Raw genomic sequence first — 26042 nt, 5'->3', positions numbered from 1 at the left:
AACTGAAGAATGAGTTCTTCATTCCAATCACAGATGTCAGTGCAGAAGTTAAGCAGCCCAGCATCGTGAAGAACACCGAGGACTGGCTCGAAGCACGGCAGAGACTCCATGTCCACATGAGGAATATGTGCATGATCGAAGACGTTGTCTTTGTTGAACAGCACTGAGGAATAAAAATTGGCTTGTCTAGCAGTCCAGAAACGCCTCTTCCTAATGCAAGCAGAGTCATATGGATTGTAATCAGTGAAAAATACGTGCTCGCCAAAGAAGTCTTCAGCCTTGAACTTTTGCTTCCTTGAGAACGGATCCTTTGGCTTTGGCAGAGGAGTGTCAGTGAGTTGCATCACAACCTCAGGAATCGCGAGCTCAGGTTCTTCAGTCCGAGGAATTTCTGGTTCCTCCTCAGGTGCAGTTAGAGTTGTCACGTTTTCAGTAGCAGCAGTTTCTTCAGCACTAGTGGCTGGAATGTCTTCATGGAAAGATGAGGTGGGATGAGTTTCTTCAGAGCCCATTTGAACTGTTGGTGCAGGGGAGTGAGGAATTTGCTGTAGTGGGGTGAAGAGTGGAGAATTGGGATGCTGACTATCCCAAAAGTCATCATTCATCACTGGCGTTGTGCTTCCAGTATCCACATCTTCATCCTCTAATTCTTCAACACCAGCCTCTTCAGCAGTAAACTGAGGCATTTGTGAGGATACCACTAGGGTTGAAGGGATCGTATCCACTTCAATTTCCTCATCAATCTGCTCTGACGAAGCAGCAGATTGAGTTTCTTCATCAGATCCGCTTGGGATCTCATATTCTTCACCAAAAGGAACAAGGTCCTTTGATGGCATGGTTGAAATTGGAACAGCATCGATATATTTTCATAAGAGCTGGTCATAGGCTTGATGCTTTCCTTTTCTTCACTGCAGCTCGCTCTGCAGCCTTGGTCTTCTTCACATCTGATGCAGATGGAAGGATAGGAGTTGGTGTAGGCGCAGGAGGAGCTGAGGAATCTGTTTGAATTTCCTTAGGCGCAACTGATGCAGTTGCCCTGACTTCTTCAGTTTCTTCAGGCGCACCACTAGTGGATGCCCTGGCAATTTCTTCAGTGGCTGGAATGGAGTCATCAGCCCTGGAACTAGTATTTTCTTCAGCAGCCTGAAAATCATCAGTGGTGCTGGCATGTTCTTCAGTTGGCTGAGCAGAAGCTTCAGCTTGAGGAACTTCTTGTTGCGATGGAGCTGCAACATTGGTGAACTTCTCAGTCAGTTTCACAAACCTGACTTTGGCTCCTTTCCAATCAACATAGTATGAGTCAAATTTTTCGCTGAGGGTTTTGATGTCAGACTGGATTTTGATGAGTTCATCAGTCGACATTTTGACCACGTTGGTCTTCAGAAACTTCTCTTTCTTGTACTGGGCCTTCTTGATCTGTCTGGCCTGGTCATACTTCCATTTCTCCTCTTGGATGAAGTGAGTCAGCATGTGATTTTTACCACGTGTCAACTTGAAATCAGGCATAGGAGTATTTGGATCCTTGTGCCAGAGGTCAATGTAGTCTAGGATCGCCCTTGGATCCAAAAGCAGTGGCACATGTGTGCCTTTGGCTCTAGCGGCCCTTTGTTGTCTATCTCTAATGATTTCTGCAAGTTCATCATCATCAGCCTCATCATCTTCAGGTGGATCTTGAAAGGCGACCTATTTCTTCTTGGGACTTGGCCGAGGACCTCGTCCAGCAGTTGCCTTAGTCTTCAGCAGAGTGGGGCCAGATGAAGAATTTGGTGCAGCTGAGGAACTTGCTGAGACACCAGAGGCAATTGAGATGCCTGCAGTTCTTTGGCATGAGGCCAGATGCACAGGTGCTGAGGAGTTTGTCGGAACAGCTGAGGACTGTGGAGGAGGTGCTGAGGATTTCAGAGGAGCAGGAGCAGCTTGAGGAATTGGTTTTGAAGATTTTGAAGTTCCTGGCCGTGAGGGCGCAGCTGAGGAACTTGGCCGTGAGGGCACTGTTGGTGAAGCACTCGGCTTACGAGCAGGCTTCTTTGCCATTGATTCCCTCGGCTTGACAGAGGCCTCAGTGGCAGCAGCAGCATAATCTTCATTGAATTTCCTCACTTCTTCTCTGGCTTGTCTTGCCAACTTGGCTTGGTGTCTGGCCCATTCTTCAGGAAAGTCCTCACCGCGTTTGATGCTAGTGGGATCAGCTTCTTGGCCAGGTGCCAGTGGAAGTCTTGGGCATGGAGGGTTGAGAGCGAACTTCTTCATATACTTTGGAGTAATGTATCTGTACTCCCTCCATTCACGTGCCCATCTCCGTTCTATCCTATGAATGCGCACCTTGCGCTGATTTTTGTTTTCTTTGCCAAACTTGGCTTCATTAGGTGTGCAGTACTCTTTGTAAATGTCCTCAGGTACCTCAAACGCAGTCATAACCTCAGGTTTCTTTCCTCCTTTCTGTGGCTTCTTACCATCTGCCATATTCTTTAGCTGAGGAATTTGAACAATCGAATTCTCTGAAGAAGTATGCAGTTTTTCTTCGAGGAATGCTGCAAATGAGTTAAGTTGATGAGAACCTAGTGATTCAACAGCAGACATGTGTACCTGTGAACAGAGTATAGTTGCGAGGAATTTGGAGAGCTCATATGCATTCTCAGAGGATTTTTCAAAAAGAACAAGTTTGAGGAATTTGACCAGATGTGTCTTGAAGAATTTCACTAAGCGTGCTTTGTCTTAGGTTCCAGAGTTGTATAGATTGAAGATCCACACAATTGAGGAATCTTGAAGAAAATGATGCTTAGAGAAATGAATCAAGAACAGATGATGTGTCAGGTGTTTTAGTGTGTGAAGGTTTGAAGAATAAAACACCTTTGAAGATTTTGTAGAGAAATTTCGAATCAAAGAGGGCAGTAAAAGTAACTTTTAATTACCCTGAATGAAGAACACGACGAACAGAGAGGTGAAATAGTGAAGTTCGTCGGTGTAGATCTTCCACGCCCTAACTTGGCGGAGGAAGACGGCTACGGCGGCGGCGGAGGTGAAGATTTCCGCGGTCAGCGCGAGTACGACGGCGACGAGGTTGAGGCAGTGAAGCTCTTCCTCACCGGCGACGATGGAGTAGCGGCGGCACTAGGGTTTGGGAATCTCGAGCGGGAGAGAGAGATCGAGCGGAGTAAAAGAAGTGAGGAAGGGTGAGGGGGTATTTATAGTGGCAGTGAAAAACTGTTTGCCCGAAGATTTGGGACGAATGTGGCCCTGAGCCTTCTCCTTCGCACGACATGTGTCACCCACGTACAGAGAGGTGGAGATTGTGTAAGATCGTGGGTGAATAAAAAATGCATCGTGGGATGCGGAATGGTTTGAGCGGCAAAACCGAAAATTTGGATAAGATTAGTTTTAAAGTTCCGTTCGCAATTTCTTCAGCTGACAAGGACATAGTGAAGATTTTGAACGAGTTTCAAATAGAACGCATATGAAGAATTTGTGAATAGATTGGATTGAGTATAGCATAGAGGGGGAAGGGTCCGATCACATTCACTTAGCAGAAAAACGAACTTGAAGAAATAGCCATAAGTGAATGCTGTAGAGGACATAAACTCACATATATATATATATATATATATATATATATATATATATATATATATATAGCCAATGAAGAAAAACGACGGAACAAGTGAAGATTTTGAAAAGTTGAAGAATTTGAACAACTGAGGAATTTCAAAAGGAGGAAAAACTCAAATTTAAGATTTTCAACTTTTGTGGTGGCGTGACCCACCGTATAAGAATGATGATTTCAGACACCGCGCACAATTGTCGTAGGGTTCTAAGAATCAAATTCTTCATTAATTTCTTCACACTTAGAGTGTTATTCTTCATTGATTGAAGAAAAACGTTTCTTCATGTGTTGCACATCTAAGTCATCAATTTTGCATAAGTGTTAGGATGAGTGCCTTTTCAAAGTACATTCAAAGACTCTAAGATATTTAGCTCACACCGCAACTTGCTAAATCTCTTCTCATCCAAGGGCTTAGTGAAGATATCGGCTAGCTGTTCTTCAGTCTTCACATGCTCAATAGAAATGTCACCCTTCAACACATGATCACGAAGAAAATGATGACGAATCTGAATGTGCTTTGTCTTCGAGTGCTGAACTGGGTTGTGAGAAATCCTGATAGCGCTATCATTGTCACAGAGGAGAGGCACATTCTTCACGTTGACGCCGTAGTCCTTGAGTGTTTGCTTCATCCATAGCAGTTGAGCACAGCAAGAACCAGCAGCAATGTACTCAGCTTCAGCAGTAGACAGTGATACGCAGTTCTATTTCTTTGAGGACCAACAAACCAACGATCATCCGAGGAAATGACAAGTACCAGATGTTGACTTGCGGTCCACACGATCACCAGCATAGTCAGAGTCAGAATATCCAATGAGATCAAAATCCGAGCCCTTGGGATACCATAATCCTAGTGTTGGTGTGTGAGCTAGATATCAAAGAATATGCTTCACAGCCTTATGGTGTGATTCCTTCGGTGCAGCTTGAAATCGGGCACACATGCAAACACTAAGCATTATATCTGGCCTAGATGCACATAAGTACAATAAAGAGCCAATCATGGAGCGGTATACCTTATGATCGAAGTCAATACCATTTTCATCAGTGCATAGTTGACCATTTGTGGGCATAGGAATTTTGATGCCTTTGCAATCTTGCATGCCGAATTTCTTCAGGACATCCTTGAGGTATTTCTCCTGAGATATGAATATGCCATTGCGCTGTTGACGAATTTGAAGACCTAAGAAGAATTTCAACTCTCCCATCATAGACATTTGATATTCTTCACTCATCATATAGGCAAATTCATCACTATAACGTTGGTCAGTACAGCCAAAGATGATATTATCAACATATATTTGGCACACAAACAGCTCACCATCATAAGATTTAGTAAAGAGAGTAGGATCGAGTGAACCGGGTGTGAAGCCATTCTTCATGAAGAATTCCTTGAAAGTATCATACCACGCCCGAGGGGCCTGCTTGAGGCCATAGAGGGCCTTATTGAGTCTGAAGACTTTGTTAGGATGCTTTGGATCTTCAAAACCTGGGGGTTGAGCAACATATACCTCTTCCTCAAGCTTACTGAGGGAGTCCTGGACTAGGGGGTGTCCGGATAGCTGAACTATCATCTTTGGCCGGACTTCTGGACTATGAAGATAGAAGATTGAAGACTTCACCCCGTGTCCGGATAGGACTTTCCTTGGCGTGGAAGGCAAGCTTGGCGATACGGATATGTAGATTTCCTACCATTGTAATCGACTCTGTGTAACCCTAACCCTATTCGGTGTCTATATAAATCGAAGGGTTTTAGTCCATAGGACGAACAACAATCATACCATAGGCTAGCTTCTAGGGTTTAGCCTCCCTGATCTCATGGTAGATCTACTCTTGTACTACCCATATCATCGATATTAATCAAGCATGAGTAGGGTATTACCTCCATCGAGAGGGCCCGAACCTGGGTAAAAACATCGTGTCCCTTGTCTCCTGTTACCATCCGCCTAGACGCATAGTTCGGGACCCCCTACCCGAGATCCGCCGGTTTTGACACCGATATTGGTGCTTTCATTGAGAGTTCCTCTTTGTCGTCACCTATAGGCCCGATGGCTCCTTCGATCGTCAGCAACGACGCAGTCCAGGGTGAGACTTTTCTCCCCGGACAGATCTTTGTATTCGGCGGCTTTGCACTGCGGGCCAATTCACTAGGCCATCTGGAGCAGATTGAAAGCTACGCCCCTGGCCATCAGGTCAGATTTGGAAGCTTGAACTATACGACCGATGTCCGCGGAGACTTGATCTTCGACGGATTCGAGCCACGGCCGATCGTGCCGCGCTGTCTCGATGGGCATTGTCGGTGTCAAAACCGGCGGATCTCGGGTAGGGGGTCCCAAACTGTGCGTCTAGGCGGATGGTAACAGGAGACAAGGGACACGATGTTTTACCCAGGTTCGGGCCCTCTTGATGGAGGTAAAACCCTACATCCTGCTTGATTGATATTGATATTGTGGATGTTTACAAGAGTGGATCTACCACGAGATCAAGGAGGCTAAACCCTAGAAGCTAGCCTATGGTATGATTGTAATGGTTGTTGTTGTGTCCTACGGACTAGAGCCATCCGGTTTATATAGACACCGGAGAGGGATAGGGTTACATAGAGTCGGTTACAATGGTAGGAGATCTACGTATCCGTATCGCCAAGCTTGCCTTCCACGCCAAGGAAAGTCCCATCCGGACACGGGACGAAGTCTTCAATCTTGTATCTTCATAGTCTTGGAGTCCGGTCGATGATGATAGTCCGGCCGATGATAGTTCGGCTGATGATGGTAGTCCGGCTATCCGGACACCCCCTAATCCAGGACTCCCTCAGTAGCCCCTGAACCAGGCTTCAATGACGATAAGTCCGGCGCGTATATTGCTTGGCATTGCAAGGCGGGTTCCTCCTCCGAATGATAGAAGATTGTGAACACCAGGATAGTGTCCGGCTCTGCAAAATAAATTCCACATTCCACCGTAGAGAGAATAATATATACACAAGTTCAATCTGCTGACGTTTTTTGCGGCATGACGTCACGCCACTACCAAGCCATTACTTGAATCGTTTTTTACTCTACCACCTCAGCGCATTTAGCGAAGCGGTTTCCTTGGCACGTCTTGTCGAAGCAGAGATCGTGTTCCCCCTTAATCCGGGATTCTCATCAATACGGACGTGGGTAACCCAACCGCGCCCGTCGCCACGCCCCCTCTATCGAAGGCGAGTCCCAAACGGTCACGGAGACGGCTCTTGGTATTCTCCCTCTTTATAACGGGACCAAGGCTCGTTTCTTTTCTTCAATCCTCCATCGAATCCTCTCCCCGCTCCAAGTTCCAGCACCTAGAGCTCCAGATTCGAGCGCTTCGGACCTTCAACGATGTCCGGTTCCGACCTCCAGGGCCGGTGGATGCCCTCCTCCGTCACGGAGGAGGACGTGCTAAAGCTGCGGGAGGCCAAGTACCTGGCTTATGAGATTTCGCACAGGTTGCCTGCCGAAGGGCAGGCCATCCCCACCCCCGAGCCCGGCGAGTATGTCGTTTTTGTATCCCACCTCCGTCGGGGTTTAGGCTTCCCGATGGATCCTTTTGTGAGAGGGCTCATGTTTTACTATGGGTTGGAATTCCACGATTTGGCTCCGGAGTCCATCCTCCATATTTCCGCATTTATTGTCGTCTGCGAAGCCTTCCTCCGCGTCACCCCTCACTTCGGCCTGTGGCTGAAGACCTTCAATGTGGCGCCGAAGATGATCGGGGGGCGTCAAGCGGAGTGCGGCGGGGCGGCCATAAGTAGGAGGGCCGATGCCCCGTGGCCCGCTGGCTCCTTCCAAGAGGAGCTCGGCCCGTGGCAGCAAGAGTGGTTCTATATTACCGTTCCGAGGGGCCGCAGACAAAAGCCGCCGCCCTTATTCCGCCCGGGACCTCCACGACGGTTGATGTCGTGGGTCAACCAAGGGCTCAACTGGGGGCCGTCAAAGGACGTGCCCCTACTGCAGGGCCGGATTCGAGATCTCCAAACGAGGGAGGTTGATATGGTGGTGGTAATGCAGGTTATGCTGATTAGGCGTCTCCCGCCCTGCAAACGCCGCCCTCTCCGGCTGTGGGAGTTCAATCCGGAGGGCCCACGGATTCTTCAACACTTCATGGGTATGACACCCCTGGAGATGTACAAATTATTCTTCGGATCGCAAGAGGCGCGTCCGGAATTGACCGAGGATGCTGGCCTAAGCTGCAATCGCCCGGATACTCAAGTAAGTAGTTCCAAGTCCGGACATACCGTTTGTTTGCCTTTCGATGATTCGCCTTATGACCAACTTCCTTCTAAACAGGAGTGGATAGCGGAAGCAAAATTGATATGGTGTCCGGCCCCCCTCCCCGAGACCGCGCCGGATTCCGTGCTGGTCCGGATGCTTGAGGTTGCGCCTCCAGAGGAAGGCGAAGGGGAAAGCAGGAAAGCTACTGCCTCGCCTAAGGAGGCTCTTGAAAGAGGGGGGATCGAGAATCCCTCCCTCCAAGGGGAGAAGAGGACTGCCTCCGAGGACCCGGGGGCAAAAGCCCCTAAACGGGGGAAGAAATCTTCGCCAGAGGGCCCTGCGTCCGGGGAGGCCCCGGCCGCACAATCTCCCTTAAAGAATCAGCCCTCCAACGAGCCGTAAGTAGAAAGAAAGGAGTTTTATAATAAGGGACATCCCTATTTGTGCTTCTGAGGATAACTAAAGTTTTTACCTTGTAGTTCGGATCTCCGTCCTTCGCAAATGAGCTCGTCTTCGGGGGACCTTCGTCCGGAGATGATGGAGAGCGAGACGCCTCCGTCCGGGGCGCCGTCGGATAGGGCGGACGAGCCTGAAGTGTCGTCACGGAGGGAGCCCCCTGGTTTGGCAAAGCCGGATAGTTCGGCGCCAACTGGTGTACGGCTGAAGGATCTGCTTGAGAAGGCGTCTATCTCAGAAGATCACCACGCATTGATGAGCATGGTGATTGAAAGGATTTCGTCCGCCGAAGGCGGGTTGCATAATGCCGTCAGGAGTTTGCTGGCGGGGTTTGAGGTACGTAAAAATGACACACCTTTTAACAGTTTTGCATATAGAATGCGCCCTGTATAGATAGTAGCCCCTGAGACTCGGTAGGTTGTCGAAATCGACAGCGTGCCGAGGATCAAAATCGCAGGTTTAAATTTCCGCCGTGCCGATGCAGGTGGCGGGTCGTCCGGGGGCCAGCCGGACTGATGGAGTTGCTGAACTAAAGCGGCAACTCGCTGTTGCGGATGCGGACATCACGCTGGTCAACAGGCGACTTGATGAGTCGCAAGGTAAGTGTTTCTGTGCGGTCACTTGGTAAGGGAGCCGAAGCCAGCTCCTTACAACATGTGTGTGAAATGCAGATAGTGCCGCTGCTGTGGAGAGCCTTCGGACCGAACTTGCTCAAGCCAAGGAGCAGGCCAGAAGGAGTAATGCGGCGGCCTCGAGGGCGGCCGAGGAGTTAGCGGCCGAAAGGGTCGCACACTGCCGGAGCAGGGAAGAGATGGCCGAAATGGCCGTGAAGTTAAAAGATGCTACCGACCGCAATGAGGCTCTTGGGAAGGAGCGCCTAGCGGGGCAAGAAGACCTGGGGAAGGCCACCGCCGAAGCCAAGGATGCCCGCTCTGCAATGCGGGCTATAAAGGAAGAGCTGCGCCAGGCCGGAGATATTGTAGCTGGCAAGCCTTTTCTGCTGCGCCGAAGGTTTACGGATCCAAAGTATGCTCAGCTGGGCCAACTGTGGGGTCCAGAGGACCCTTATATGGACTTAGCAGCGAGTGCGGCGGATGCCGTTGTGCATTTTCGAAGCCAGAAGGATCACAAGACGGAAGAGCTGTTTTGGTCTCAATTCCATAGTCCGGAGTGTTCACTTCCGCTGACCGACCGTTTGGCCGAGTGGGCTGAGCTAAATAGGTTGTCCGGGCTTGCTATGACGGATATAGTGACCCATGTCTGGCCGGATAGGCCCGAGCCGAAGAGTTACTTTGGCTTATTGCAGCAATTTCTTGGAGCGGTGCCGCATATCAAGGCGATGAAGCGGTCGGCCTGCATAGAGGGTGCGCGGATGGCACTCGCCCGTGTGAAGACACATTGGACAGAGATGGATGCCACCGCTGTTGCGACCCCGGGTTCGGACGATAACCGGTTACCCGCCGAGCACTATTTTGGCGAAGTGCTGCGTGGTGCTCGTGTAATAGAGTCGCAGTGCTCAAAAAATGTTACGTTCGAATGAACGTTTTTATGATGTAAAACAATATTTATGATGTAAGCGCCTTTTATACTTGTGCGTTCAAGTAATAGAATATCTCCTATGCGGCCGTTCATGTATACGTGTGTATAACCTGAAAGATGGCAGTCGTCGGCTTCAGCCCCCACGCACAAGGTGCGGGGGTGTTCGCAAAAAATAGCGCGTTTTCACACTTAATCCGACGTCTCGGTCCTGTAAAGGAGGTGGTAGCGTAGCAAACGAGGCAACCGGACTATAATGCTTTATCACTTTCACTTAGCCATGGAGTTCGAGGGTGGGGCTACGACATAGCCCCTGGGGGCACCGCGCTCTCCGAATTTGGGGCGCGTATGTGCCTGACCGGGAAACGGCCCTTCGTCAAAGCGGAGGAATTCTAAACATTCCCATGGTCGATCGAGTGGTTGACCAGTCTCTCGCTGTATCATGACAGTCAGTTTTCGGCTTTCTCTACTGAGGTGCTCGCCCAGCCGAACTGGGGCACAATCGCAGTAGTTCTCCTGGTGCCGCGTTAGCCGATGATACGGAACGTAAGGCAGCAAAACACAGGAGCCGGGCAAACCCAACATTTGACCAAAGACATGATTCGGAGCTGATGCATATAAGGCCTAACTCGAGACGCCGAACACTCCCGAAGGTGTTCGGTCTTTACAATAGCGGGCAAAACAATGCCCTAAGCCCCTTGTGTCCAGGTACGGGCAAGTTCTTCTGGCGCGGCCGATGCCAAAACGCCAGTCTCCACTCTGGTTATAATGAGAAACCAGGGGATTATAGCAACAAGAGACAGTAAGAAAGGTTTACGTAGGGTCTTAGTCTGAAAAGAGTCCTTGCAACGGGTCCCTACTGCACGTCTGCGCCTGTGTCTCCGTTGTGCCGTATCCTGGACGGGTGTGCACGCTGTTCATCTGTAAAAAGAGAGGAACTTAGTTTGAAAAGAAATCGTGCGAGAAAGTGCATAAAAAATTGAAATATAGATTAATAAAGCTGAGCCTATGCTAGCTCATTATGGCTTATATGTACAAACCCTTGTGAAGGGGTGTGTGGCTAGGTAGCCCCTAGCTTATTTATTCCGGACTCGTCCAGCCGTGTCCGGGGTCTCAGGCGACCTTTTAATGAAATGATGCCACGTGGACCGGGCATTTTAAGCGTAAGAGACGCGTAATGTGGTATTGCATTGAAGCGGACGAAAGCTTCCCGTCCCAGTGATGCTTGATAGCTACTTTTAAATGGGGCGACATGAAAGGTTAGCTTTTCTCGTCGGAAGTTGTCAGGTGACCCGAACACAACTTCTAGTAATAATGAAACTGTGCACCTGGCGTAAGGGCCTGGCGCCACTCCTTTGAAGGAAGTGCGGCTATGCCGAATTGTAGTAGGGTCTATCCCAACTTGCGGATTGTGTCCGGATATAGCAGGTTTAAGTCACTGCCGCCGTCCATCAAAACCTGCGTGAATTGCAGTCCGTCTATTATGGGATCCAATATCAGGGCAGTCTATCCTGCGTTCCGGATACTTCTGGACTAATCCAGATGGTCGAAAGTGATTGGTTTTGACATCCAATCTCGGTGTTCCGCTGGGGTGGACCGTGCGACACTTGTCTTAGCGAGTGCCGTGTTGGTTTTCCGTACTATCACATGAAGTGAGTTTACTGTTTTGACTTCTTGTGGGAAAGTCTTTTGACTTCCGGTGCTCTGCTGGTGGGGTTCGTCATCGTCCTCGCTTGGCGCATCGAGCCCCTTGTGTCCGGCGTTGAGTCTGCCGGACTGTTTAAAAACCCAACAATTTCGGTTGGTATGGTTTGCAGGCCTTCCGGAGGTACTGTGGATTTGACATATCCGATCTAAAATTTTGTTTAAATTTGATAGCTCGTCGCTGTTGTCCTTAAGAGGCAGTGTTTTATTGTTTGGCCGCGAGCTTTTGAATCCGGCGTTGACCGCCGTGCCCTTTGGGCTTTTTTCTTTATTCCGGCGCTGATCTTTCCTGCGCCGTGATTTTCCGTTTCCATCTCTGATCTCGGATGTACTCGGGTCGCTGGTGCTGCATCTTGCTAGCCAGCTGTCTTCTCCTGCGCAAAAGCGCGTCATGAGGCTTGTTAGCGCGGCCATTGTTCTTGGCTTCTCTTGGCCGAGGTGTCTGGCGAGCCATTCGTCTCGGACGTTGTGTTTAAAAGCTGCTAAGGCTTCCGCGTCCGGACAGTCGACTATTTGGTTCTTTTTGGTAAGGAACCTGTTCCAGAATTTGCGCGCTGACTCTCCGGGCTGTTGGGTTATATGACTCAGATCGTCTGCATCCGGAGGGCGGACATAAGTCCCTTGAAAATTTGCTCTAAACGCGTCCTCAAGCTCTTCCCAACTTCCAACAGTGTTTTCTGGGAGGCTTTTGAGCCAATGCCGAGCTGGCCCTTTGAGCTTGAGGGGTAGGTATTTTATGGCGTGGAGATCATCTCCTCTAGCCATGTGTATGTGTAGTATGTAATCTTCTATCCAGACTCCTGGGTCTGTTGTGCCGTCGTATGCCTCTATGTTTATGGGTTTGAACCCTGCTGGAAATTCATGATCCAGCACCTCATCGGTAAAACATAGCGGGTGTGCGGCGCCCCTATATTTGGGTGTGCCGCTGTCTTCGAACACTTGTCGTGTTGTGTTACTTCCTGGGGCCCTCCTTTTTGGCCCGTAGATGGACCTAGTTGGGCCGTCCGTTTTCCCAGGATCATAAGTCGGCTTGTGTGCGGTGCCGCTTGTCGCTTTTGGCCTGTCATCTGGCCGTCTATCCGGCCAGGCGGCCTCTTTATTTTTTGACTCTAAGGGCTCTATGGCTTCCTCGTCAAATTCTGGCAGCAGCTTGCGCTTCGGGTAGCTCTTTGTTTTGATGGCCATTGCCATATTTGTCTGCGGTCTTGAGTATTTTGCTCCACTTCATTCTGAGTATGTCTTCCGCTGTTTTGAGCTTCCGTTTTTCCTTCTTCAAACTTCTTGCAGTGGCGACGAGTCTTTTGTGAAGGTTCTTATGCTCCGGTGGTGTGCCCGGACTATTGATTGCTCCATGAAGGGGTTGATTATCCGGTTCGTCCTGTTCAGATGGTTGCTTGGTTGTATGTTCGTCATCCGCTGGTTTGCCCTGCTCTATTGCTGGGTCGTTAGGAATGCTGCTTTGATCGAGGCGGGACTTAGGGCGGCGTCTACGTCGCCGTTTTGGTTGTTTATTGGCAGGATTATCCTCTGCCGTGTCCCATTGTTCCTCGGTATCGCTTCCCTTTGGGGTGTCCAGCATATGTATGTCATGTGATGAGGTGGCCTTCCAGTGCCCTGTAGGCGCTGGTTCTTGATCGTCTTCGGCATCGTCGTCCATACCGTTGATGTCTTCGGAGTCGTAGTTTAGCACGTCGGTTAGATCGTGGATGGTGGCTACGAAGTGGGTGGTGGGTGGGCTCTGAATTTCTACATTGTACACGTCCCGACCATCCTGGCCGTAGTTCGGCCAGGGCTCTCCGGATAGTGAGAGATGCTTCAGCGAATTTAAGATATCGCCGAAGGGTGAGTGCTGAAAGGTGTCCGCAGCGGTGAATTCCATGATCGGCGCCCAATCGGATTCGACTAGCAGGGGCGCAGGAGGTTCGGAGTCCGGCAGGGGGTCCGGCACCTCGGAGTCATGGGCTTTATGCGGGACAAGATAAGTGTTCAGCTCCATCGCCGTAGAAGTTGCAGCTCCCGAGGCGGTGTCCAGCCATCCGTCCTCGATCTGAGCGATCGGCTCCGGACTATGGGTCGGAGCGGATTCGTGTGCGGCCTCCAAGGTGCTGTCCGGCGGCAGAGTTAGGTCGTGCCCATCGTGACAGCGCGGCACGCTCGGCTGTGGCTCAGATCCATCGAAGATCAAGTCCCCGCGGATATCGGCCGTGAAGTTTAGGCTTCCAAACCTGACCTGACGGCCAGGGGCGTAGCTTTCGATCTGCTCCAGATGGCCAAGTGAGTTGGCCCGCAGTGCGAAGCCGCCAAATACGAAGATCTGTCCGGGGAGAAAAGTCTCACCCAGGACTGCGTCGTTGTCGATTGAAGAGGCCATCAAGCCTATCGGTGACGACACAGAGGAACTCTCAATGAAAGCACCAATGTCGGTGTCAAAACCGGCGGATCTCGGGTAGGGGGTCCCGAACTGTGCGTCTAGGCGGATGGTAACAGGAGACAAGGGACACGATGTTTTACCCAGGTTCGGGCCCTCTTGATGGAGGTAAAACCCTACGTCCTGCTTGATTGATATTGATATTGTGGATGTTTACAAGAGTGGATCTACCACGAGATCAAGGAGGCTAAACCCTAGAAGCTAGCCTATGGTATGATTGTAATGGTTGTTGTTGTGTCCTACGGAGTAGAGCCATCCGGTTTATATAGACACCGGAGAGGGCTAGGGTTACATAGAGTCGGTTACAATGGTAGGAGATCTACGTATCCGTATCGCCAAGCTTGCCTTCCACGCCAAGGAAAGTCCCATTCGGACACGGGACGAAGTCTTCAATCTTGTATCTTCATAGTCTTGGAGTCCGGTCGATGATGATAGTCCGGCCGATGATAGTTCGGCCGATGATGGTAGTCCGGCTATCCGAACACCCCCTAATCCGGGACTCCCTCAGGCATGATCTAGCTCTGCCGCCGAACAGTGCCCTGGAGGCCGTACCAATGCCCGCTCCGACCCTCAATCCGGAGCCGGCTTCGTCGATCGAGGACGGCTGGTTGGACACCGCCTCGGGGGCTGAAATATCTACGGCGCTCGAGCCGAACACCATCCCCGTCCTTTGCGAATGTCGTGACTCCCAGGTGCCGGACTCCTTCCCGGACTCTGAACCTCCTGCGCCCCTGCCAGTCGAATCCGACTGGGCGCCGGTCATGGAGTTCACTGCCGCAGACATCTTTCAGCACTCGCCCTTTGGCGATATCCTGAACTCATTAAAGTCTCTCTCTTTATCAGGGGAGCCCTGGCCGAACTATGGTCGGGAAGGTTGGGATTCGGACGACGAAGAAATTCAACGCCCACCCACCACCCACTTTGTAGCGACTGTCGATGATTTAACCGACATGCTCGACTTCGACTCCGAAGACCTTGACGGTATGGACGACGGTGCCGGAGACGGTCAAGAGCCAGTGCCCACGGGGCACTAGAAGGCCACCTCGTCATACGACATATACATGGTGGACATCCCAAAAGATGGGAACGACGATGGAACAGCGGAGGATGACCCCTCCAAGAAACAACCGAAGCGCCGACGTCAGCGGCGCCGCTCTAAATCCCGCCATAGTAAAAATGGTGATTCCGGCACGGGAGACAATAATACCCCGGACAGTGCCGAAGACGACCCCCTCCAGCAGGACTTAGCACAGGAGGAGGGAGAAGCAAGTCCGCACGATAGTGCGGCAGAAAGAGAGGCAGAGGACGATAACTATGCGCCCCCCTCCGAAGACGAGGCAAGCCTCGACGACGACGAATTCATCGTGCCAGAGGATCCCGTCGAACAAGAGCGTTTTAAACGCAGGCTCATGGCCACGGCAAGCAGCCTCAAGAAAAAGCAGCAACAGCTTAGAGCTGACCAAGACCTGCTAGCTGACAGATGGACTGAAGTCCTTGCAGCCGAAGAGTACGAACTCGAACGCCCCTCCAAAAGCTACCCCAAACGCAGGCCGTTGCCTAGATCAGAGGAGGAAGCACTCGAGTCACCAGCGCAAGACATGGCAGACCGGCCACCCCGTGGCCGCGACAGAGAAGCCTCTCGGCCCTCCGCTCAAGCCACGCCCTGACGCCGCTCAAAAGGTACCAAGGCACGGGAAAACGCGCAGGACTTGCGAGACATATTGGAGGATAAGGCAAAGCATACAAGATCGATCTACAGATCGCGTGGGTGCCCAACGACTCGGGATGATTACCGTCACGCCGGATACAGCAACCCCGGCCGGGCCTAACACAGTAGACAAAGATCATACGAGCTACGTCGTGACATAGCACAATATAGAGGCGCCGCACACCCACTATGCTTTACAGATGAAGTAATGGATCATCAAATCCCTGAGGGCTTCAAACCCATAAACATCGAATCATACGATGGCACCACAGATCCAGCGGTCTGGATCGAGGATTATCTCCTCCATATGCCATCAAATACCTCCCACTTAAGCTAAAAGGACCAGCTCGGCATTGGCTCAACAGCTTGCCAACAGAGTCAATTGGTTGTTGGGAGGACCTGGAAGCCGCATTCCTTGATAACTTCCAGGGCACATATGTGCGACCACTAGATGCCGATGACCTTAGCCACATAATTCAGCAGCCAGAAGAATCGGCCAGACAATTCTGGACGTGGTTCCTAACAAAGAAAAATCAGATCGTCGACTGTCCGGATGCAGAGGCTCTAGCAGCCTTCAAACACAACATCCGCGACGAGTGGCTAGCCCAGCACCTAGGACAGGAAAAGCCGAAATCCATGGCAGCCCTCACCACACTCATGACCCGCTTTTGCGCAGGAGAGGACAACTGGCTAGCTCGAAGCAACAACTTGGCCAAACACCCTGGTAGTTCGGATACCAAGGACAGCAATGGCAGGTCACGTCGCAACAAGCATAAACGCCGCATTAACGGTGACAATGCTGAAAATACGACAGTAAACGCCGGATTCAGAGGCTCTAAACCCGGTCAGCGGAAAAAGCCATTCAACAGAAATACCCAGGGCCCGTCCAACTTGGACCGAATACTCGATCGCTTGTGCTAGATACATGGCACCCCCGAAAAACCAGCCAATCACACCAACATGGATTGTTGGGTGTTCAACCAAGTAGGCAAGTTAAGCGCCGAAAACAACGACAAGGGGCTGCATAGCGATGACGAGGAGGAGCCCCGTCCACCGAACAATAAAGGACAGAAGGGCTTTCCCACACAAGTGCGGACGGTGAACATGATATACACAACCCACATACCCAAAAGGGAGCGGAAGCATGCACTAAGGGACGTATACGCGATGGAGCCAGTTGCCCCGATGTTCAACCCATGGTCCTCCTGCCCGATCACCTTCGATCGAAGGGACCACCCTACTAGCATCCGTCACGGCGGTTTCGCCGCATTGGTTCTTGACCCAATTATTGACGGATTCCACCTCACAAGAGTCCTGATGGACGGCGGCAGAAGCCTGAACCTGATTTACCAGGACACAGTGCGAAAAATGGGCATAGACCCGTCAAGGATCAAACCCACAAAGACGACCTTTAAAGGCGTCATTCCAGGTGTTGAGGCCAACTGTACAGGCTCCGTTACACTTGAAGCGATCTTCGGATCCCCGGATAACTTCCGGAGCGAGGAGTTAATCTTCGATATAGTCCCGTTCCGCAACGGCTATCACGCACTGCTCGGACGAACCGCATTCGCAAAATTCAATGCGGTGCCGCACTACGCGTACCTCAAGCTCAAGATGCCAGGCCCTCGAGGTGTAATCACGGTCAATGGAAACACCGAGCGCTCCCTTCAAACGGAGGAGCATACGGCTGCCCTTGCGGCAGAGGTGCAGAGCAGCCTCTTAAGGCAATCCTCCAGTCCGGCCAATACAAAATCTGACACTGCCAAGCGCGCCCGGAGTAACCTACAGCAAGACCGCCTGGCACGTTCCGAGTAGGCGTAGTAATGCGGCTGAGGGAGTCCTGGACTAGGGGGTGTCCGGATAGCCGAACTATCATCATCGGCCGGACTCCATGACTATGAAGATACAAGATTGAAGACTTCGTCCCGTGTCCAGATGGGACTTTCCTTGGCATGGAAGGCAAGCTTGGCGATACGGATATGTAGATCTCCTACCATTGTAACCGACTCTATGTAACACTAGCCCTCTCCGGTGTCTATATAAACCGGAGGATTTTAGTCCGTAGGACACAACAACAACAACAACAATCATACCATAGGCTAGCTTCTAGGGTTTAGCCTCCTTGATCTCGTGGTAGATCCACTCTTGTACTACCCATATCATCAATATCAATCAAGCAGGAGTAGGGTTTTACCTCCATCGAGAGGGCCCGAACCTGGGTAAAAACATCGTGTCCCTTGTCTCCTGTTACCATCCGCCTAGACGCACAGTTTGGGACCCCCTACCCGAGATCCGCCGGTTTTGACACCGACATTGGTGCTTTCATTGAGAGTTCCTCTGTGTCGTCACTGATAGGCTCGATGGCTCCTTCGATCATCAATAACGACACGGTCCAGGGTGAGACTTTTTTCCCCGGACAGATCTTCATATTCGGTGGCTTTGCACTGCGGGCCAATTCGCTTGGCCATCTGGAGCAGATTGAAAGCTACGCCCCTGGCCATCAGGTCAGATTTGGAAGTCTGAACTTCACGGTTGACATCCGCGGAGACTTGATCTTCCATGGATTCGAGCCACTACCGAGCGCGCCACACTGTCTCGATGGACATGACTTAGCTCTGTCGCCGGACAGTGCCCTGGAAGCCGCACACGAGTCCGCTCCGATCCTCAATTCGGAGCCGTCTGCGCAGACCGAGGACGGGTGGCTAGACACCGCCTCGGGGGCTGCTACATCTACGACGATAGAGCCGAATACCGACCTTGTCCCTTGTGAGGCTCGTGACTCCGAGGTGCCGGACTCCTCGCCGGACTCCAAACCTCCCGCGCCCCCTCCGATCGAATCCGATTGGGCGCCTATCATGGAGTACACAGCCGCGGTCATCTTTCAACATTCACCTTTTGGCGACATCCTGAATTCGCTAAAGTATCTCTCGCTATCAGGAAAGCCCTGGCCGGACTGCGGTCAGGACGGTTGGGATGCGGACGACGAAGAAATTCAAAACCCACCCACCACCCACTTTGTAGCCACTGTCGACGATCTAACCGACATGCTAGACTACGACTCCGAAGACATCGACGGTATGGACGACGATGCCGGAGACGACCAAGAACCAGCGCCTACGGGGCACTAGAAGGCCACCTCGTCATATGACATATACATGGTGGATATCCCAAAAGATGGGAATGGCGAGGAAGCAATGGAGGAAGACCCCTCCAAGAAATAGCCTAAGCGCCAACGTCATTGGCGCCGCTCTAAATCCCGCCATAGCAAGAATGGAGATTCCGGCACCGGAGATAATAACACCCCAGACAGTGCCGAAGACAACCCCCTCTAGCAAGATTCAGCACAGGAGGATGGAGACGCCAGCCCTCACGAGAGAGCGGCAGATGATGAGGTAGAGGATGATAATTACATGCCTCCCTCCGGAGACGAGGCTGGCTAGCCCGCAGTAACAACCTCAGCAAAAATTCTGGCAGTCCGGATAACAAGGACCGCAATGGCAGGTCGCGTCGCAACAAAAACAAACACCGCGTTAACGGCGATAACACCGAGGATACGACAGTTAACGCCGGATTCAGAGGCTCCAAACCCGGTCAGCGGAAAAAGCCATTCAAAAGAACTACTCCGGGTCCCTCCAATCTGGACCGAATACTCGACCGCTCGTGCCAGATACACGGCACCCCCGAAAAGCCAGCTAACCACACCAATAGGGATTGCTGGGTATTCAAGCAGGCGGGCAAGTTAATTGCCGAAAACAATGACAAGGGGCTGCATAGCGATGACGAGGAAGAGACCCGACCGCCGAACAATAGAGGACAGAAAGGTTTCCCCCCACAAGTGCGGACGGTGAACATGATATACGCAACCCACATACCCAAAAGGGAGCGGAAGCATGCACTCAGGGACGTATATGCGATGGAGCCAGTCGCCCCGAAGTTCAACCCATGGTCCTCCTACCCGATCACTTTTGATCGAAGGGACCACCCCACCAGTATCCGGCATGGCGGATTCGCCGCATTGGTTTTAGACCCAATCGTCGATGGGTTTCACCTCACCAGAGTCCTGATGGACGGCGGCAGCAGCCTGAACCTGCTTTATCAGGACACAGTGCGCAAGATGGGCATAGACCCCTCAAGGATCAAACCCACGAAGACGACCTTCAAAGACTTCATACCAGGTGTAGAGGCCAATTGTACAGGCTCAGTTACACTTGAAGTGGTCTTCGGATCCCCGGATAACTTCCGAAGCGAGGAGTTAATCTTCGACATAGTTCTGTTCCGCAGCGGCTATCATGCTCTGCTCGAACGGACCGCGTTTGCAAAGTTCAACGCGGTGCCGCATTACGCATACCTCAAGCTCAAGATGCCAGGTCCTCGAGGAGTCATCATGGTCAACAGAAACACTAAACGCTCCCTCCGAACAGAGGAACATACAACGGCTCTCGTGGCAGAAGTACAGACCAGCCTCTTAAGGCAATTCTCGAGTCCGGTCGCTAAGCGACCGCACACGGCCAAACGCGCCCGGAGTAACCTACAACAAGACCACCTGGCACGTTTCGAGCACGCGTAGCAATGCGGCCCCAACCCCCGCCCTCACAAAATTGCAAGACTGGTCCTTCGCGTACATCATTACGCCCTGGAGATACCATGGGCATAGGGGGAGGGGCACGACCACGACAGGCCCAGAGTGCGGCTCAACCACACCAGGGGCTCCCAAGTGTGTCACTCTTTTCCTCTTCTCTTTTTTTATTACACATGACTCCATTTACTAGAGGCCCTGTCCGGCAGTAGACCCGCCGGACTCACGATGCAACAGCCAGGGAAGGATAAAGGCTACGACGAAGACTCAGGTGGTCTCCATTACGAGCATTACATCTGTTTTATACACCATTCCACAGCCTACCCCTGGAGGGGGACATGTTTAAATAGTCCCATCCCTTGCTTACTGCACTATTTGTATCGTTCTGCATCCATGGCAGTATTTCTGGAATAAACAATGCATCGCTTTTTTGCATATAATTGCATTTCTTTCTTATACATGTGTTCATTTATGACATGTTGCATCCGTACACTCCGGTACGGCTAAATACACCAAGGGCTTAAGTTCCCCGCATTATGGTGTGATAAGTCCGAACACTTTCACAAGTGCGGCACCCCGAACTTATAGCATTATATGCATCGGCTCCGAATCATGTCTTGGGTCAATAGTTGGGTTTGCCTGGCTCCCATTTTTTGGTACCTTACGTTCCGTTGTATCGGCTAAGGTAGCACTGGGAGAACCACTGCGATTGCGCCCCGGTTGAGCCGGGCGAGCGCCTCAGTGGAGAAAGCTAAAACTGACCGTCATGATAAGGCGAGAGCTGGTCGCTGTTCGAGAGGTCTTTTCGAGTCCCTAAAGACTTATGCCGCTTAGAGCGAGGAACCGGCTTTGTCCGGCCCAGGCGTGGATAGCGCCCCGAACTCGGTCTTCCGAACACTAGGGGCTTCACCGAAATTTAAAATTATAGAATTCTATGGCTAAGTGAGAGTGTTCAAGCATTATAAGTCTGGTTGCCTCGTTCGTTGTGTTGAGCGCCTCCCTAGATGGACCCAAAAATGGGAACAAGAGCGCTCAAGTTTATCCCGAACACCCCAGCACTCGTGGCATGGGGGCTGAAGCCGACGACTTGCCATCTCTCAGATTTGATAAACGGCCGCACAGAAGGTAATATTTTAAATTAACAAGCGTTGCTTAGCGCATATGAACAAAGTTTTCAGTGCAAAGGATAACAAAATGCGAGTCTACTCAAATATTACATCTTTGGAGCACTCACCCGCAATCATACGGGCACCCATCAGGACACTTTTATAATAATTTCAGGCGTGCGATACTCCTTGCCCACCGGCGGCGCATCCGTTAGAAGCTTCTCAGCATCCATCCTGCCCCAGTGCACCTTTGCATGGGCAAGGGCCCGACGGGCACCTTCAATGCAGGCGGAATGCTTGACGACTTCAACCCAGGGACACGCATCCACCAGCCGCCGCAGCAGGCCGAAGTAGCTCCCAGGCATGGCCTCCGTAGGCCACAGCCGAACTATAAGGCCCTTCATGGCCTATTCGGCCGCCTTGTGGAGCTCGACCAGCTGCTTCAGCTGGTCGCTAAGGGGCACCGGATGTCCGGCCTCAGCATACTGAGACCAGAAGACTTTCTCCGTCGAGCTCCCCTCCTCGGCCCGATAGACTGCGGCAGCATCGGACACGCTGCGGGGCAGATCTGTGAACGCTCCTGGAGAGCTTCGAATTCGGGTAAGTAATAAGTAATTCACATTCACATGCTTGCTTTGCATGAAAAATGCCTTACCCGCCGCTATCTTCTTCAACGCCTCGATTTCCTGGAGGGCCTTGTGGGCTTTGGCCTTAGCGGCTTTGGCACTCTCAAGAGCCGATGCAAGCTCGGACTCTCGAGTCTTTGAGTCGCGCTCCAAACTCTCGTGTTTTTTCACGAGAGCCTGGAGCTCTTGCTGCACCTCCGCCATCCGCGCCTCTTGCTTCTCTCGCTCGGCTCGTTCCGCGGCCGCATTGCGTTCCGCTGTGGACACCACCTCCTTTAGGGTCGCCAGCTCGTTCGGGGCCCCTGTAGTACCCACGTTATCCTTGTTATTTCTATTGCAACCAAATCCTTTTCTGTAAGGTACAACTTTAATAAGGTGTTACTCACCTTCTTTGTCCTCGAGTTGCTTCTTGGCACGGCCGAGCTTGTTCTCAGACCGCTCGAGGCTTTGCTTCACAGCATTGACCTCTGCAGTCAGTGCGGCAGAGGTCAGCAGCGCAGCCTGCAATCCCATATTGACATATTTTTTAGACTCCTGCTTATATCTTTTTAGATTCTCACTCCGGCTTTTCTTTCCGAACACCGAACCGAGCATCAGGGGCTACTGTCTATGCGGTATTATATCACACATCTTCAAATTCTTACCTCAAAGCCTGTTAGAAGGCTGCGGCAGGCTTTGGTCAGCCCGCTCTTGGCGAGTTGAACCTTCTGAATCACCGCACTCATGATAGTGCGGTGTTCTTCTTAGATGGAAGCACCGTTGAGCGCCTCCAGCAAATTATCCGGTGCCTTCGGTTGTACGGAGGCCGCCGGTGGCACCGTCTTGCCCTTCTTGCGAAGGGGCTGCCCGCCGGACTCTGGAACCACTGTGGGTTTCGGTACGGAGTCCGGTGCGGAGTCCGGGAGGTTTCCCTGCGGCACCTCCAGGGCCTCCTCCCCCTGATGGGTCCCCTCCCGGGACCCCACCTCAACGTCGCCAGCGTCGTGAGGGGAGGAGGCGGTCAGAAGGGAATCCATATCCGACGTGCCCAAGGACCCGCTCGACGAAACGGGAAGATCGTCCTTGGCCGGACTACAGGTCGTATGCGGCATTAGAAAGACACCACGTGGCAAAAAGAAAAATTATAAATCATCTAGGAGTCTAGATACTTACGATCTCTCCAGGGGCTTGGCCCTTGGGGGCCACTCCTTGTCGCCGTTGCCAACATTGGCGGAGCTGTCCGGGGGAAGGGTCCTCCCCTTCTTGGACCCTTCGGCCTCCCTCCTTGGGTAGGCCTTCCTCTTCTTCTCTCCCCCCGCCGGGGGAGAGGCCTTTTTCTTCTCCTCCTCGTCCTCGTGGGAGGAGTCTGCCTCAGAGCCATCAAACGATGAGTCCGATACCACCTGACGCCGGGAACTCTTTCGGGTTCCCGCGGCCTTCTTCTTGGCCTTCTTCTCCGGCACCACGTAAAGTGCCGGAACCAGCAGCCCCGTCAAACGGGTGTCTGCTGGGTCTTCTGGAAGGGGAGCCGGATAGTTAACCTGTCCGGACGTCTTCTCCCAGTCCTGTTAAAGGTATTGGGAGTTTAGACCCACATAGAGTCAAACTATGAAAAGCAAGTGTCCCATAAAAGATGACGTAGCTTACCTCGTCAGCCGGGCGCTGCGTGCTGAATCCGCGATCTTCGGTAGCGGATGCGGGAGCTTCGGCGCCCTTGAACAGCACCCTCCAGGCATCTTCATACGTAGTATCGAAGAGCCCGCTCAAGGTCTGGTGCTGTGCCGAATCAAACTCCCACAAATTGAAGTCCCGTTGCTGGCAGGGGAGAATCCGGCGGACGAGCATGACTTGGATCACATTGACAAGCTTGAGCTTCTTGTTCACCAGGGTCTGGAGACAGGACTGGAGTCCGGTCAGCTCCTCCGAACTACCCCAAAGCAAGCCCTTCTCTTTCCAGGAGGTGAGCTGCATGGGGACGCCAGATCTGAACTCGGGGGCCGCAGCCCATTTAGGGTCGTTGGCTCGGTGATGTAGAACCACCCCGATTGCCACCCTTTGATGGATTCCACGAAGGTACCCTCGAGCCAAGTGACGTTGGGCATTTTTCCCACCATGGCGCCTCCGCACTCCGCTTGGCTGCCCTTCACAACCTTCGGCTTGACATTGAAGGTCTTTAGCCACAAGCCGAAGTGGGGCTGGATGCAGAGGAAGGCCTCGCACACGACGATAAATGCTGAGATGTTGAGGATGAAATTTGGGGCCAGATCGTGGAAATCCAGGCCGTAGTAGTACATGAGCCCCCGGACAAAGGGGCGAAGAGGAAAGTCCAGTCCGCGGAGGAAATGCGGAAGGAATACCACCCTCTCATGGGGCCTGGGGGTGGGGATGAGCTGCCCCTCGTCGGGCAGCCGATGCACGATGTCGCTGGACAGATATCCGGCGCTCCGCAGCTTCTCGATGTGCCCCTCCGTAACAGAGGAGGCCATCCACTTGCCTCCTGCTCCGGACATGGCTGGAGAAGGTCGAGGTGAGATGTGTGGACTTGGGCACTGGAGCTCGAGTGCACGGGATGGATAAGCAAAGGAGGAAGAAGGCGTAGGTAAAAGAGGTGGATCCTGATCCCCTTATATATGGGTGGACGAAACTATGCGTCCCCACTCAAGATGGCAATGGGGCCCCGAAACCCGCGTCCCCGTGGGTTTTTACCCTATTAGGGGACGGGGATGGGCATCTTTACATCCCCGCGGGGCTGTTGTTGGGCACATTATACAACCCGACACGTTTCGTGGGTTTACACCCGTTTCGGTAGTCCCCGAACCCGAAACCCGGCAATACCCGCAAAATTACATTATTTTTTTACCACCGACCCCTGAAATCTTAGAGGCCTTGATGTGTTCACAAGATTGTATAAGAAACAAATATAAAGGTGTGTCTTTCTTTACATATCATCATAAAGTTTATCATTATCATGCTGCAATGTTTCATAAGATGTTCATTACTACTTATTTGATTCTCATAGATGCTGACAATGAATAAGGACAAAGCTTTTGAAGTTGTCTTCAAGACATTCAAGAGGGAATGCAGGTGAAGTACAGGTACTTGCAAATTTCATATACTAATCTGCATATTTTTCTCATGTTTAACTTTAGCTTGAGCAAATTTTGATCTTCCCTAGGACTTGGCACTTTGATTTGGCATTGGAAGATTTGAAGACGGTCGTTTGGAGGCTTGGAGATGTGAAAGATGCCATGATGATTCCAACTTTAAAGTGATTTGTGAACTATAATTTCTATTTTAGAACTTATATAGCTGTTGAACCATCTACTATTGTTTTTTGTTGAAATTTACTCAAGTTATGCTGATGAAATGTGCTTGTTTTGCTTTTGAAATGTTATTCTTTGTCGCCACTATGTTTGTTTAAATATTTTGATTTTATCGCGGGTTCCCCGTGGGTTCCCCGAAACCCGATGGGTTTAAGGGTCGGGCAGAAAACTAGCCCCGCACACGGTGATGGGGACGGGGACGGGTTTACGATTTTCTCGTGGGGACGGGTTTGGGAAGGCAAAACCCGATGGGTTTCGTCCCCGTTGCCATCTTGAGTCCCCACTGGCCTGGTAAAACTCGCTTATCTCCCAAGTGCCGTAATCAATGGCGTGGTTGGGTTACCCACGTCCGTATTAATGGGAACCCCGGAATAAGGGGAACACGATCTCTGCTTTGACAAGACGTGCCAAGGAAACCGCTTCGCTAAACGCGCTGAGGTGGTATAATAAGAAACATAAAGGCTTGGTTGTGGTGTGACGTCACGCCACATAATACGTCAGCAGATTGAACTTGTGTAAATGTTATTCTCTCTACGGTTGTATGGGGAATTTATTTTGCAGAGCCGGACACTGTCCTGGTGTTCACAATCTTCTATGAATTATTCGGAGGAGGAACCCACCTTGCAATGCCGAAGACAATATGCACGCCGGACTCGTCGTCATTGAAGCCTGGTTCAGGGGCTACTGAGGGAGTCCTGGACTAGGGGGTGTCCGGATAGCCGAACTATCATCATCGGCCGGACTCCAAGACTATGAAGATACAAGATTGAAGACTTCGT

This window comes from Triticum aestivum, chromosome 2B, assembly GCF_018294505.1.
Source record: "Triticum aestivum cultivar Chinese Spring chromosome 2B, IWGSC CS RefSeq v2.1, whole genome shotgun sequence".
Classification (NCBI taxonomy): Eukaryota; Viridiplantae; Streptophyta; class Magnoliopsida; order Poales; family Poaceae; genus Triticum; species Triticum aestivum.
Note: the sequence above shows the minus strand (reverse complement) of the source record.